At 39.9% G+C, this 15,069-nt stretch overlaps 1 pseudogene; it reads right to left on the reverse strand.

Annotated features, from left to right (window-relative positions):
* Positions 1–1,015: 1,015 nt before the first annotated feature.
* LOC105889290 lies at positions 1,016–12,787 on the reverse strand (annotated as a pseudogene).
* Between the last annotated feature and the right edge of the window lie 2,282 nt (positions 12,788–15,069).

Consider the following 15,069-nt stretch of genomic DNA (forward strand, 5'->3'; position numbering starts at 1 on the left):
ATGTCCTTTTGTGTGTACAAGATTCTTGCCATGTCGTTTTATTAGTTTTATTTTAATAAATTGTACCGTAAACATGTCTTGTAACAATACTGTGGTGAGGTTTTAACATGATACTTTAGTCCTATTATTGACTATAGTTAACAAGAGTATTTTTTTGCGTTACTGTCAAACAAATGATTTTTTTTTGTTATATTTTCAAATGAATATACAGTCCCTTTCTCTTTCTGATTGCAAACAAAGTATTTTACCATTGGTTATATGGCAGTAGAAGTGTGAGCTGTGAATTGTGAATGGGTGTTTAATTGTGCCACTCAGACAGATACAAATGCACATAGTTTAGCAGTAGTCTATTATTCAGTAAAATATTATGTCTATAGTCAGACCATCATTGTAGTACTAGTGGAGATGAATTGTTTTACAGTAGAAGGTGATTGATTCAGTAGATACACAGAAGTCATTATGGACACAGTGTTTTGCATAGTTGAGTGTTTCTCAACCTCTAGCATTACTTTTCTGGATATGTAAAGTAGTGAGGTCCTTCAGTGCCATGTTTTAAAGTACTTAGTTTTAAGGTAATCTTTTGAGGACCTGATTGTTTATGCTGAAAGTAACGATTGTTCTGTGACTCTGTGCCAATTTTTTCCAGTCCCCCAAGTTAGTTAGTCCAGCCTCTCCAACTTCTCATTCCTGCACACACCAACAATAAATTCCCTCACAGAAATGCAACTGACTGGCCTTCATCAAAATTCTGAAAATGTTTCTGGCCACAGTTCTAGTATTAGTAACATGTACATAAAGCATCATTTTTATATTTTTCAAAAATAAGCTCCTTTAAGAGCCTTTTAGATACATACTTCTACCATTGTGCCAACTGCCTTGTGCTGGCTCATTATCTGCTTTCTTTTATAGTTGATGTATTGCTTTGAAGCAAAAATGTATTATTCATACATATTTTCATCGATGACTAATCAATCCATACACTAAAATATGACAACCAGAATTATATTTTTGACACGCATTTTATTAAATCTAGAGCAGACATGCTCTTAGGAAAGGTCCAAGTCTGAGCTTCACTCTTCATCATGACCTTTCTGCAAGGGAAATATGAAAAAGAAAAGATATGATTTGCATGTATAATCTGTTTTAATCATACGTATCTTGTATCTACATATGTATCTTGATCAGACAAATAGGTTATCAAGGTGAATTGCTGCCCAGTAGTTTTGGTTGTGATTGGCTGAAAAACTGCTGGTAGCAAGAACATAGATCTGTGATTTTTCTTGTCAGATAAAAGGTTATGCCAGGTTTGAGTGGGAGTTTTAGCATTAATGGCCGTTGGTGGGCACATTTTATGACTTTTTGATTGATGAATGTTTTTTTTTGCCATCTCTATCATCAGATAGGCTTATTTAAGTAGTCCTATAGATAATGTGACTTTAGTGTCTTATAAATAATGAGACTTCAGAACTGATTTTACAGTTTATATAAAAAGAAATCTCTGTGGCACCTGATTTGACAGTGGACAAGCTGATACAAACCTAATTTGGGTATTGTAGACTTTGATGGCTTTACTTTGCTTGAATGCAGATGGACGTGATCACTGAACATTTACGTGCAAACTCAAAACAGACAGACTATCTTTCCGGAACCGGTGAACCGGTATAATAGCTGTACACACAACACAGGTTTATTGTTCTAGGTGGTGTGAATTGCTTGGCCGTTCTAGTGTTAACCATAGACCCATGTGCGTAGTAAGCAGATACTTGCCACGCAATATCAATGGATTTTTACCATGAAAAACATTGATAGTAGGTTTTATGTTAGTGTGTAAATTTACCTTGCCACCTGCATCACGGCTCTTGGTTCTCATCTTGTTGACCTGAGACTCAGCAATATCAGCTCTCTCCTCAGCCTCATCCAGCTCATGCTGTAGCTTGCGGAACTTGCCCAAGCTGCCGTTGGCCAGTTCCTCCTGAAAAACATAATTAGTCACAGAATTAAGTAACAGATCACTCTAGTATGTCTGAATAAAATTAGTGTTGAATTATGGAAAACTTACCGCCTCCTCTGCTGTTCTCTTGTAGGACTTGACCTTCATCTGCAGTTTGTCCACTAGATCCTGGAGACGATGCAGATTCTTCTTGTCTTCTTCAGTCTGTAGATTAAGAGGTAAGTGCATGTTGTATTACTGTTTATCTATGTGATGTGGGGGAGAGACACACCGAGACATTTTACCAGACATTTTATGAAATTATACTTACTTGGTAGGTGAGCTCCTTGATGCGTCTCTCATATTTACGGATCCCCTTGACAGAATCACCGGCCTTCCGTTGCTCCATCTCAACCTCATTCTCAAGTTCCCTCACCTATGTAGACACATGAACCAGATGTCAAAACTATATTTTGAAAAGATATTCTGACTGAACAAGGCAAAAACTCAAATCAGTAAAATAGAGCAATCACCCTGGACTCTAGCTTCTGGATCTGCTTCTTGCCACCCTTCATGGCAATTTGCTCAGCTTCATCCAGACGGTGCTGCAGGTCCTTGATGGTCTGCTCCATGTTCTTCTTCATGCGCTCCAGGTGGGCACTGGTGTCCTGCTCCTTCTTCAGCTCCTCTGCCATCATGGCAGCATCAGTGATGGCCTTCTTGGCTTTTTCCTCGGCATTCCTGCACTCCTGCACAGACTCCTCCACTTCAGTCTGCAGCTGGGATGTATCACCCTCTAGCTTCTTTTTCTGGTTCAGCAGGCTGGTGTTCTATGTGGGAAGACAAAAATGTTCATGATAGTCTGTGTCGCATTATGAATTAGTCAGAAGAACCACCATGTTTAGGATTTTACCTGAGAATGCAGAAGCTGCACCCTCTCGCTGACGTCCAGCAGCTCCTGTTCAGCCAGTTTCCGGCCTCTTTCAGTCTGCTCCACCAGGGACCTCAGCTCATCCAGTTCAGCCTGCAGCAGATTGTTGCGTCTCTCCACAATTGCAGTGTTCTCTTTGAGATCATCGTTATTACGGACAGCTTCATCCAGATGAAGCTGAGAGTCCTACGATGGATACATTTTAGAAATCGTAAATGCACATGGACATATTTGCATCTACAGTTATGACTGACGTTATATACTGCTTTTTAACCTTCAGATGCCCGTGGAGACCCTTGAGCTGCTTCTGGGCCTCAGATGCCTGCCTGTTGGCCTGGCTGAGCTGGATCTCCATCTCATTGAGGTCTCCCTCCATCTTCTTCTTCAGCCTGAGAGCCTCATTCCTGCTGCGAGTCTCAGACTCCAGGGAGCTCTGCAGGGTATCCACCACTCTCTGCTGGTTCCTCTTGGCCTGCTCCATCTCCTCATCCTTCTCAGTAAGTTTACGTTCAATGTCAGCTTTGACCTGGTTGAACTCCAGTTGAGCTCTGAGGATCTTACCCTCCTCATGCTCTAGAGTACCCTGTTGAAATATATAAGCACATTATTATATACACATAGAACATTCCTTAGCAATTCTAAGAAACAGTCGCAATCTTACTGACAATTTTTTTTATTTTGAACATACCTCTGCTTCCTCTAAAGCAGTTTGAATCTCTGCCTTTTCTTGCTCAAGTTGCTTTCTGACCTTTTCAAGTTCATGAATGCTCTTGCCAGTCTCACCAAGTTGCTCAGTGAGATCAGATATTTCCTCTATGGGGTAAACAAAACTGTGTTCACATACTGTATGTTCAATTACATCGCTGTTCATGCACATGGCCATGATTTAATGTCTTTACAGACCTTGGAGGTTTTTGTTCTCCCTTTTCATGGTCTCCAGGTGATCCAAAGCCTCCTCATAAGAGTTCTTGAGTTTGAAGAGCTCTGTGCCAAGAGATCTGGCCTCTTTCTGGGAGCTCTCCAGCTCAGTCTGAGACTCCTCATACTTCTGCTTCCACTCAGCCAGGACCTAATCAAATTGAAATATGGAACAGGATTTTTCCCCCCCTGCGATATTACATGAAGTGTCTGAAGTTAAATGTTCGTTGGGAGAAATAGGTTAGTTACCTTGTCAAAGTTTCTTTGCTTCTTGTCCAGGGCAGCAGCAGCAGCATTGGATCTCTCCACATCTACCATGAGATCTTCAATCTCATTCTGCAGTCTATGCTTAGTTTTCTCCAGGGAGGAGCATTTAGCATTAACAGCCTCCACAGCTTCCTCTGCATCTTGCAGACGCTGAGCCAGCTTTTTCCTGAGTAACAATAGATTGAAAGTGTGGATTACATCTTTAATAGCCATGTTTAGTCTTTGATTTTAAACAGTTTATACAGCTCCAGGTGAGGGGGCCTTACTTGGCATCTTCCAGCTCCTCAGTCCTTTGGACGGCATCAGTCTCGTACTTGGTTCTCCACTGAGCCACCTCAGAGTTGGCCTTGGAGAGACTGCGCTGCAGCTCAGCCTTGGCCTCCTGCTCCTCCTCAAACTGCTCCCTTAGGAGGTCAGCATCATGGCGAGCAGACTGCACTGCATGGGCTAGCGCATTCTTAGCCTTGGAAAAATGTATCATAGAAGTAGCTAATGAGTCAATTGTTTTAAGAACCAAAATTAATACATTAATATTTACCTTACATTATGCCGTAACATTATGTTCATCATTCACGTAATTCATGTTATAGTATGTTTTCTATATACCTTGACTTCTTCCTCCAGTTGTCTTTTAAGGTCTTCAACCTGTTGGGTGTAGGATTGCTTGCCTCTAGTTAGCTGAGAGACAAGAGAATCTTTCTCTTCTAGTTGTCTGGAAAGCTCCCCTGTAATTGAGACATGATAGTTAGTCATGATAGCTTGTCATGAGACTGTTAATGTTTAAACATGTTATGTCAGTGTAACTGTTATGCACCATTTTCAGTTTGTAGCTTAGCTTTCTGCATAGAAAAATCATTGATGCCGCGCTGGGCTTCCTCATACTTTGTCCTATATTCACTCATCTGATCCTCCAAGGTTCTGCACATTTTTTCCAAGTTTCCCTGAAAAAAGAAAATTGTTGATGAAAATAGAAATTTCAGAGACATCTGGAGTCTTGATATGTAAACAGTTTTGTTTATTAAGGGTTTTCATACTTTACCTTGGCTTTGGAAACCTGCTCCATGTTGGAGGCAACATCATCCAGCTCCAGACGGAGTTCACTCTTCTCCTTCTCAAGCTTTTGTTTCACTCTCTGAAGGTTGTCAATCTGTTCGCCGAGGTCAGCTACACTGTCTGCCTGCTTCTTCCTCAGTGTGGCAGCGGTGGCCTCATGCTGCAGAGTGGACTCTTCAAGGTCTCTGCGCAACTTCTGGAACTCAGCCTCCCTCTTCTTGTTCATCTCAATCTGGGCAGCAGTGGCACCTCCAGCCTCCTCCAGCCTCTCACTGATCTCCTCCAGCTCTCTGGACAGGTCTGCCCGCTGCTTCTCCACTTTGGCCCTGGCAGCTCTCTCAGCCTCCAGCTCCTCTTCCAGCTCCTCAATTCGGGCCTTTTTTCAAGAAAACATGAATTTGCTCAGATGATATTTCCTAATGTATACTCAGTTTTTCTACTAATAGTTTCCTCTCTACCTGAAGTTCCTTCAGTTTCTTTTGGAGCTGTGCTCCCATAGCTTGCTCATCTTCAATCTTGCTGGTAAGCTGGCTCATTTCAAAGTCTTTCCTGTGGTAAAAAAACACAGAATAAATAGTCTTTAGAGTAAACATAATAGTTTGCTTATCGGAATATTAATTAATACAATACAATTTAAAAAAAATAAAGAAAAAAGGTTTTGTCTCATCCAGAAAACATACTTTTTCAGCTTTTCCTCTAGCTGCTGTTTATCATTTTCCAAATCCATCACACTCTCCTGGGACAACTTTAAGTCACCCTCAAGCTTCCTCTTAGCTCTCTCCAGATCCATCCTTAGCTTCTTTTCCTGTTCCAGGGAGCCCTCAAGCTGAAAAAGAGTAGGAAAGGAATTTGTTTTTAATTTTTCAGACACCAGCGCAATACACAAAGATTTGAATAAGGTGATAACTGGACACACACATCATCAACTTGCTGCTCCAGCTTGGCTTTGGCCTTAGTCAGAGTGTTGACTTTGTCCTCCTCACTCTGAAGGTCATCCAGCGTTTGCTGATGAGCCTCCTGTAGAGCTTTCTTCTCCTTGGTCAGCTTGGCAATGATTTCATCAAGAGCTGCCATCTCCTCAGTCAGGTTTTTAACCTAAATGAATAGAAGGAATGAAAACATTTTAGCATAGGGAGTCCCCTTACCATCACCTTGCACCTATTTCACATGCACTGACCTTATTCTCAGTGGCATGTTTCTCTTTCTCCACTTTAGCCAGTGTTAGCTCCAGATCATCAATGTCCTTCTTGAGCTCAGAGCACTCATCCTCCAACTTCCTCTTCTTAGCAGTCAGCTCTGCGTTCATCTCTTCCTCATCTTCCAGTCTCTCAGTCAGCTCTTTGCTTTTGGCCTCAAGCTGGATCTTGCTCTTGATCAGACCCTCACAACGTTCCTCAGCATCACAAAGACTATCTTGTTCCTGTGAAGAGTAATTGATTGCGCTAGGTGAAAATGGCCATGGCAGCTTAATGCTCATTTTACATATATTTCCTTCATCTATATGTCAAACAAATGTATCGTTAAAAGCAGTTGTTATAAGCTTTACTCACAGTCTGAACTGTAAGTTGCAGGTCATTCTTCTCTTGGAGAATAGAAACCATTTTCTCTTCCAGCTCTTTCCTACGAGCCTCAGATTTAGCATAGGCCTCCTTCAGTTTCAGGAATTCGTCCTTCATGTTGGCCATTTCTTTCTCAGATTCAGCTGATTTCAACAGGGGCTTGATCTTGAAGTACATCTTCATCCAGGGCCAATTCTTGACACCCATGAATGCACGGACATTCCACTGGATCACGAGCAGGGCATCCCTTAAAATTTGGAAGGGAAAGAAAGTCATATTGTGTGTGCAACAAACAGGTGATTGTAGAAGAATAGGGTTGATAGTTATAGTCATTGTATTGCCACTTTCTCATCTGAGCACAGGAAGAAATGTGATAGGCATGTTTTAGTGATTACATTGTATCTCCGGTGTAGTGTGTAGCACATGTTCACATTCAAATTTACCATTGGCTCAACCTTTGTACCCATAAACAGGATGTATAGTATACAGTGAGGATGACTTCTTCAGCAATTTTAGCAATTCTCTGTTCACACGAATCACAACATTTATTTTTGCAGTTTATGTACAATAACACTGGAAAGAAAGGAAAGGCTGTTTAGCTAAAAACAAAATGTCAAATTTTCAAAAGACAAAAGAAAAGAAAAAGGCTCTACTTCATTGTGAAGAAATGGGTTGGAAGATGATTACGAGTGATTCCTTGCTGTGGGACAGGCCAAAAGGAGTTAATCTTGAATCTTATATACTGAACATATTTTCTCCAAATGAATTCCCCACATCACACACTAATAAAAGTGTTATGACGATAACATTTATTTCATTAAAACAAACTTCAGGCCCCGTATTGACAAAGCATTTGATCTTACCACTGAGAGTACTCCTAAGTTACACTAAAAGTTTCTTACTGAAAGTTCTCTCCAAAAATCCTATTCCCAAAGCTGGCTAACGTCAAGTCATCAGCTTGCTTTCAATTACCTTGGTGATTGATTGATGAGTGACAGGTCTGTGCCGGTGATTAGGCATGCGCTTTAGGTCGCTTTAGTGGACACTTCAGTAGTATGACCCTCCCATTTAATTAGTAAACCAATTTACCTGCGTGCGACAATCTTCTGGAATTCAATTCTTGCCAGAAGACCGCGGCCACTTGATTGGATACCAGTCATGATGATAGTGAGACGGTCGTCTCTCAGCTCCTCAAGGGCACCCAGGAGACCGGCTTTGAAGAACACCTTAAAATCAACAGTTTGGACGTTTAGAGTTTCATTAGGCTTAACAAAATGTGCTAATTTAATATCGAACATTATACAATGAAACACCTTAGTGTGTCCAAATCTGTACTGCTCATGGTCAATATCTAGAGATCCCAGCAGTTTCTCTGCCCCCTTCCTGCTGTCCATGAACTGTCCCTCAGGGATAGCAGCAGGATTCAGGATACGGTATCTGAAAAATAGTTAAATGGTCTGTTTGATATGTCCTCTTAGTGTTATCATATAGTCAGGACAAAACATTTACAGATTGTACCTCTGTTTGAAGTCTGGATACTGGATCCTGTTGGGGAAGCCCTTTCTGCAAATCCTGATGCCTTCCAGCACACCGTTACAGCGCAGCTGGTGCATGACCAAAGGATTCTCCATGGCCCCAGGAGTCTTGGTCTCATTGGGGATGATGCAGCGCACAAAGTGGGGGTGAGTCGACCTCAAGTTGGTCATTAGCTTGTTCAGGTTCTCCTGTTGTTAGATATTTTGTATTTGCTTAATGAGAGTTCAGAACAGCATGAATATGTCTTTCACAGGTTTAGAACTATGATAATGAAACAGTAATCACTGACCCTGTGTACAATGCATAATGAACAGAAACATCATACATGAACTAGTAAGTCATACTGACCCTATGGAGAGCGGACACAGTCTGGAAGGAAGCACCTTTCTTCTTCTTACCAGCTTCCTTGCTCTTTGCAGCCTCTGCAGAAAAAGTATAAATGTCCGTAATTGAATACAGACTCCAGCTTGGGGTTGAGGTTGGATTTGATTCCTGATGACCCTTATTTGTATGTGGACTGAAATTATTCAAATTTTGGATAATGGAAATAACTTGGAAACCCTTGAGTGTACCCAGTTTTTAACATTTGCCAATGTTCTCTCTTTTTTTCGTAATTGGCACTTGTGTGCTTGATTTTATATTGATTGTCAGTCCTGGTTCTTCAGTCCTGATTTTACATCTATATAATAAAGGTCTTGTTTTCTGTAATGGATAAATAACTTACCATCATCAGAACCAGCATATCCAACAAAGAGTTGTCCCAGCATCTTCATTGATGACTTTTGATACAGTCCCACAACTGTCTCATTGAGTGGGTCCTTGTTTTTCACCAGCCAGTTGGCAATGTTATAATCAACAGTTCCAGCATAATGAACCAGGGAGAAATGGGACTCTGGTCTCCCTTTGACTAGCCTGGGCTTTTGGAAGCAGGCATTTTTGCCCAAGTGGTTGTCATAAAGCTTGGATTTAAATGTAGCATCACTGGCCTTGGGGAACATGCACTCCTCTTCAAGGAATGGACATGATCCCCATGGGCTGTAGTATAAACAGACATAAGAAATATCAGATAATTGTTAGTGTGTTTTCTCTTAATAAATCTAGGTCTGAAATCACATTCATGCTCCTTAGTACCGGATTCTAAGTTAATTTCTGAAACAAATATGTTATTTTACTGCTCTAGGGAAGGAACTGGAACTAGATCTTTAAATGTGTTAAAAAATGACATTTTAACAATAATGTTAATTATACATATAAACTATAGATTTACACACCTTTTCGATGAGTTCAATGCACGCCGCCAAGTCCATGCCGAAGTCAATGAAAACCCACACAATGCCCTCCTTCTTGTACTCCTCTTGCTCCAGCACAAACATGTGGTGGTTGAAGAACTGCTGCAGCTTCTCATTAGTGAAGTTGATGCATAGTTGCTCAAAGGTATTTAACTATAAAAAAGAAAGATGTGTTGTTGGCCTTTTATAGCATCAGGTTTCTTTTATAACTAGATTTTAGTTTTGTCTTACAAACTCACATCAAAGATCTCAAATCCAGCAATATCCAGCACACCAATGAAGTACTGGCGAGCTTGTTTAGTGTCCAATTGGCTGTTGATTCTCACTACCATCCAGTTGAACATCTTCTCATATATTGACTTGGACAGGGCTCCAATGGCATAGTACACCTTCGAAATGAGGGATTAATAATGAAAACGTACCTAATACATATATTCAATATACTTATACTTATACTTAATTGACAAGGGGACAAAGTTCTGACAAAACTTGCATCTCTCCCACCTGTTGGACACTCTGTCCCTTGGTGACCCACTCATTTCCTACTTTGACCCTTGGGTTACATAAGGCCTTGATGACTTCAGCAGAGTTCAAGTTCATCAGATAACAAGCTTTGTCTATATCTGTTTTAAGAAACACATATATAGTAATATTACATTTATGCATTGATACATTTTATGAATACAATTTTGTGACCGCTTTTTTTAGGGGAAGCTATAGATCTAAACCTTAAATAGGAGTAGTTATATCATGATGTTTAGTAGCTAAAAAACAATCTTTCTCACAACCTTGGTTATTATTCAATATGGTCAGGTAATATTGACTGTCAAGATGCAAAAGCCTGTGGTGCTTTTCATCATAATGAAGCAGTGTTTGGATAACATACCCTCAGTGCCATCAGCCTCTGCCTGCTCCTCTCTCTGCTTCTGCTTGAACTTCAAGTTGCCATAGTGCATGATAGCACCAGTCAGCTTGTAAATGCTCGACTTCTCTTCTGGAGTGAAGCCCAGCACATCAAAAGCTTCCTGTAGCGTAAATAATAGAGTAAGTGGTCAAAGTACACTAACTAGCCGTGTATATGTAACCCAACATCACCCAGCGTCTTTGGGTACCTAGAAAAGCGCTATATAAGTTTAAAGTATTATTATTATTATTATTATTATTATCATTTATATTATTAATATAGTAATACTTCACAAGGACAGGGACATTGCAGGACTCCTACAGCTGAAAACAGATCCGAACCAAATAAAACAATTATCCAATGTGTTTCTATCCAGCTGTCTTTCAGAAGACTAACTTAAAGACAACAGTAGCTTTACTCACATCAGTAGCTATCAGCTCATCACCATCATCAATGGATGCTACTGTGGTCTGTCCTTGGGAGATGAACTGATAGTCGTAGGGGTTGGTTGTGATGAGCAGCATGTCTAAAATGGAAGAATATGGTTTTCATCAGTTTCTTCGTCAGTAAGGGTCATGTGATGTAATGTTATGTTAAAGTTTGGGAATTCTAACCCGGCAGCTCTGGTTTCCTCATAGAGAGAATCTGGTAGAAGATGTGATAATCTCTCTCAGCCTTGAGCTGGAAAGTCACCCGAGACTTCTCCAGGAGATCTGCCAAATGATGAGGAAATAAATGTTTTTCAGCATTTCAGGAATAATAGACTTTGATTTTATGTAGTTGAATTGAAGTTCACTCACATGTCTCAATGTCAGCAGAGGCCAGTTTGCCACTTGAAGCAAAGTGGATTCTGATGAATTTACCCTGACAAAAACATGGAAATCATTTTTTTAGGATTCATAATGCATTGTTGTGCATTGCTAGGGTTTTATTTCCAATTCTTGAGTGACGTTTGTCAATCCAAAGTTATACTTACAAATCTAGAGGAGTTGTCATTTCTGATGGTCTTTGCATTACCAAAGGCCTCCAGAGCAGGGTTACACTGGATGATTTGATCCTCCAGGGTTCCCTGAAGAGAAACACCTATCAGTGTCACTGCCATTATGATTATGGGAAATTTGCATTAAACACAGAAGAGGCACTGTCTCAATTCAACAACCTTTTTGTCATTCGGATCCTTCTTGCCTCCACCTACAGCAGCAATGCTGGCAAAGTACTGAATGACTCTCTTGGTGTTCACAGTCTTCCCAGCACCAGATTCTCCACTTAGAAAGAAGGGCAAGGAATTTCGTTTTTTATGTTATTATTTTGTACCAGCACTTTAGTCAGAAATAGAAACAGAATTACTATAGTGTACTTACGTGATCAGGCAGGACTGATTCTCCCTGTCTAAACAAACAAAACAAACAAATTCATTTAATTTCAAATATCTTTTATATATATATATATATATATATATATGTAGTTATTATACCTAATATATGAAATATCCTTTTTAAGTGTTTGACTCTTAACTCAGATTTGATTTGAATATATGAAGACTTTTTTACCTGACAGCATGTACTGGTAAGCATTGTCAGAGATGGAGAAGATGTGAGGAGGAGCTTCAGTCCTCTTCTTGCCTCTGTAAGCACTAACAACTTCCTGGTCGTACACTGGCAGCCACTTGTAGGGATTGACAGTGACACAGAACAACCCAGAGTAGGTCTGTACAAAGAGACATGAGATTTATCATGATTTGTTTGAACATAGTATCTTACATCTCCTGAGAACCTCCTGAGAAGACGCTCTTGTCATTGTACTCACATAGATCATCCAGGCTGCATAACGCTCTTTGAGGTTAAACAGCACAGCAGGTTCGTGCAGGAAGGTTAACATCGCCATGTCCTCAATTTTGTCATACTTTGGTGGATTCTGGGGGTGGCAGTCTTCATCTTTCACAGTGACAGTCTTTGAGAAGGAGTGAATATGTCAGTCATACAAATCTCTGTTGTGAGGACATTATTCATCGGAAGTCAAAAGTCTTGTGTTTTTCACAGGCCCACAATCATGGAAATCTACATATAATGATGAATATAGATGCATTTTGTAGTCTTTAGGTCTAAAAATGACAACATATGCGTATAAATAATCTCAAAACAGTCTAAAAGATTTGTTCAAATAAAATGTGAAAGAATACAGTAAAACGGATTTGTTTACCTTCTCATACTCAGTATCAACGGTGACTTTGTCCCCGTCTTTGCTGACAATCATTCCCTTCACATATTCAACCTCAGGATCCACAACGAAGCATGCCCTCTTAATGTCAAAGGGGCGAGTCTGGGCCTCCAGACGCTCCATATCTGATTTTCTCAGAAACGAAGCCGCCGCCCCAAACTCTGCCATCATCGCGTCACCCATGGTTTAGTCCTTGATAATGTTAATTAGATAAATTGAGTAGATTCGATTGTCAGATTATAAAAATCACATCATAGACAAGCAAGCACAGCTATTTTACAAAAAATATCTCAAGCCTGGCGACTGGATATTGGACAGCATGACTTTTGTTAAAGGGTGTAAATATGACTGACCGCAACAAATCATTAGTCAGATAGTTCATTATAAAATGGCATAATTCAAGACGATTGTTGATGGAAAAAGAACAAGTACAGTTCAAGTCAGATCAACCACAGCAAGACACAGAGAATATCCATAAATTACTCATTATGTAGTTAAATATACTTTAGAATCACAGTGAAATTACACATCCAGTAAAGATACTGAGCTCAGAGTTTAAGTAATCTTAATGTTATGCTGAGTATACTGTATTACGAGTGCAGTATAGACACAAGTTTTAAAACCACCTACAGTACCTTTGATGTTCACTCTCCGTATGATTACTCTGAAATGAAAAAAGAAAATAAAGAGATTACCTTGTTAATTCTTAGCATTTGAATGATCAAAGAATCACAATGAACTGTTGAATCTTAAAGCTCTTAAAGTTTTAGGTAAATTATCATTTGATTACTCTGGTTGTCTTACCTGCGGGGACGATAACCTGATGGGACAATAACCTGGAGTGTGAGCAGACACAACTCCCTGTTATATATACAACAAGCAGCCCTCATATAAGGGCTGTGGCAGAAATAGACAGCTGTTGCACCCCAGTTTGGTTTGAATGGAAAGGTGGGGGCAATTGGGTCATTCAGTACTGTTAAAGGTACAGTAAACAATTGTCTTTACCTATACCTATTACCTATACAGTAATGATGATTTAGAAGGAACAATGAAAAGGTCATGTATCATAATCTTTGTATTCTGTACCTCTTTAGTATTTTTTTGACAGGTTTTCATGCATTTCTTTAGAATTTTCAGGGTCTGTTTGGTGAGGGTGATGGGGAACAACATCAGTGGGGAAGGAGGTCCATCATTATTGTGTCAACTCTCCAATCCATAAAAGCATATAATTAGGCAGAGCTGTCCTTACTCAACTATTTGCAGATTGATTAAATATAGCACATAGGATGCCACAAAAGAAATATAGCCACTCGATGAAAAAAAGAAGTATTAGTTAAGAATTACCCATACTAGTATGTTGTATTTATATTAAGCTGGACCGATCAGTCTTCTTTAGGAAAATTAGTATGTGTACACATAGCTATCTGTTTTTAATGTTGAGAATGTTATGTTATGTTCAGCGGTAGCTGCGTTAAAAAAACAAATGTAAATGCATTAAACAATGCAATAAAAAACAATGATGTTTTGTGACTTGTAAGTCTGCCAGTGATCTTTATGGCATAATGCTCCATCTGCAATTCTTCAGGTGTTTATGAGTGTTCTCTTATGGTCACAGGTGCTTAAATGTGTGGCCTAAAACAAAGCCCAGCTGGTGTCTGTGTAATCCAGTCAAGGCCAAGGTCAAGGTCAGTCAGCTGCCATCTGATGACAAAGCCTCACTTTGCCCTGTCCCGTTGACATATCATTGATTCCTTAGTCTTCTCACTTAAGCACAAAGATAGCACTATGAGATTCCTGCCGAGTGCCTGTGTTTGATTGAGAAGAACAGCATGTAGCACCTCATCCACTATTGTTGCCTCAGTGCTGAAGGGAGACGTCTGAAGGTTAAGGTCGTGTGCTAACGGCATCAGTTACTTACAGCTTGAAGATCTCTAAAGGGTCAGTAGTTGACAAGAGTCTGAAATTGTTAGAATGGTAATTTATTAAGTTAGGCCATTCTAAGAAGCTGGGGTGTTAATAACCATCAGGCTGTGAGAACAGCTGAGGAGCCTCCATAAGGTGACAGATAATTGTTTGAGTGCAAGTGATAATTTTTTGGGGACAGCTGAAATGTATGTAGTATACCTATTCTAACCACAATGAGGCTGTCACTAATTTACAGGAAGATTTACAGGCAGAGTCTCTGATGTTGAATTACACAAAACACTTTGAGTATCTCTACTTGATATCAAAGGTGTGCAGAGTTTTTAAGTGATGTATTTTTACACCTTTGGATATTGGAAAAAGATGAACAGTCTGGGAGTTACTATGTAGGCTTCTGGTTGATACACAATGTCATCATCACTGCATTTGGAAAAATTTCGAAATAGTGTCATAAAATAACATGTGGGGTGTACATGATACAGAGTGAGTATGGAACTGATAAGGAAATAATGTGAAATGCTGCACACACACACATATGGTAA

This window comes from Clupea harengus, chromosome 17 (genome assembly GCF_900700415.2).
Source record: "Clupea harengus chromosome 17, Ch_v2.0.2, whole genome shotgun sequence".
NCBI lineage: Eukaryota > Metazoa > Chordata > Actinopteri > Clupeiformes > Clupeidae > Clupea > Clupea harengus.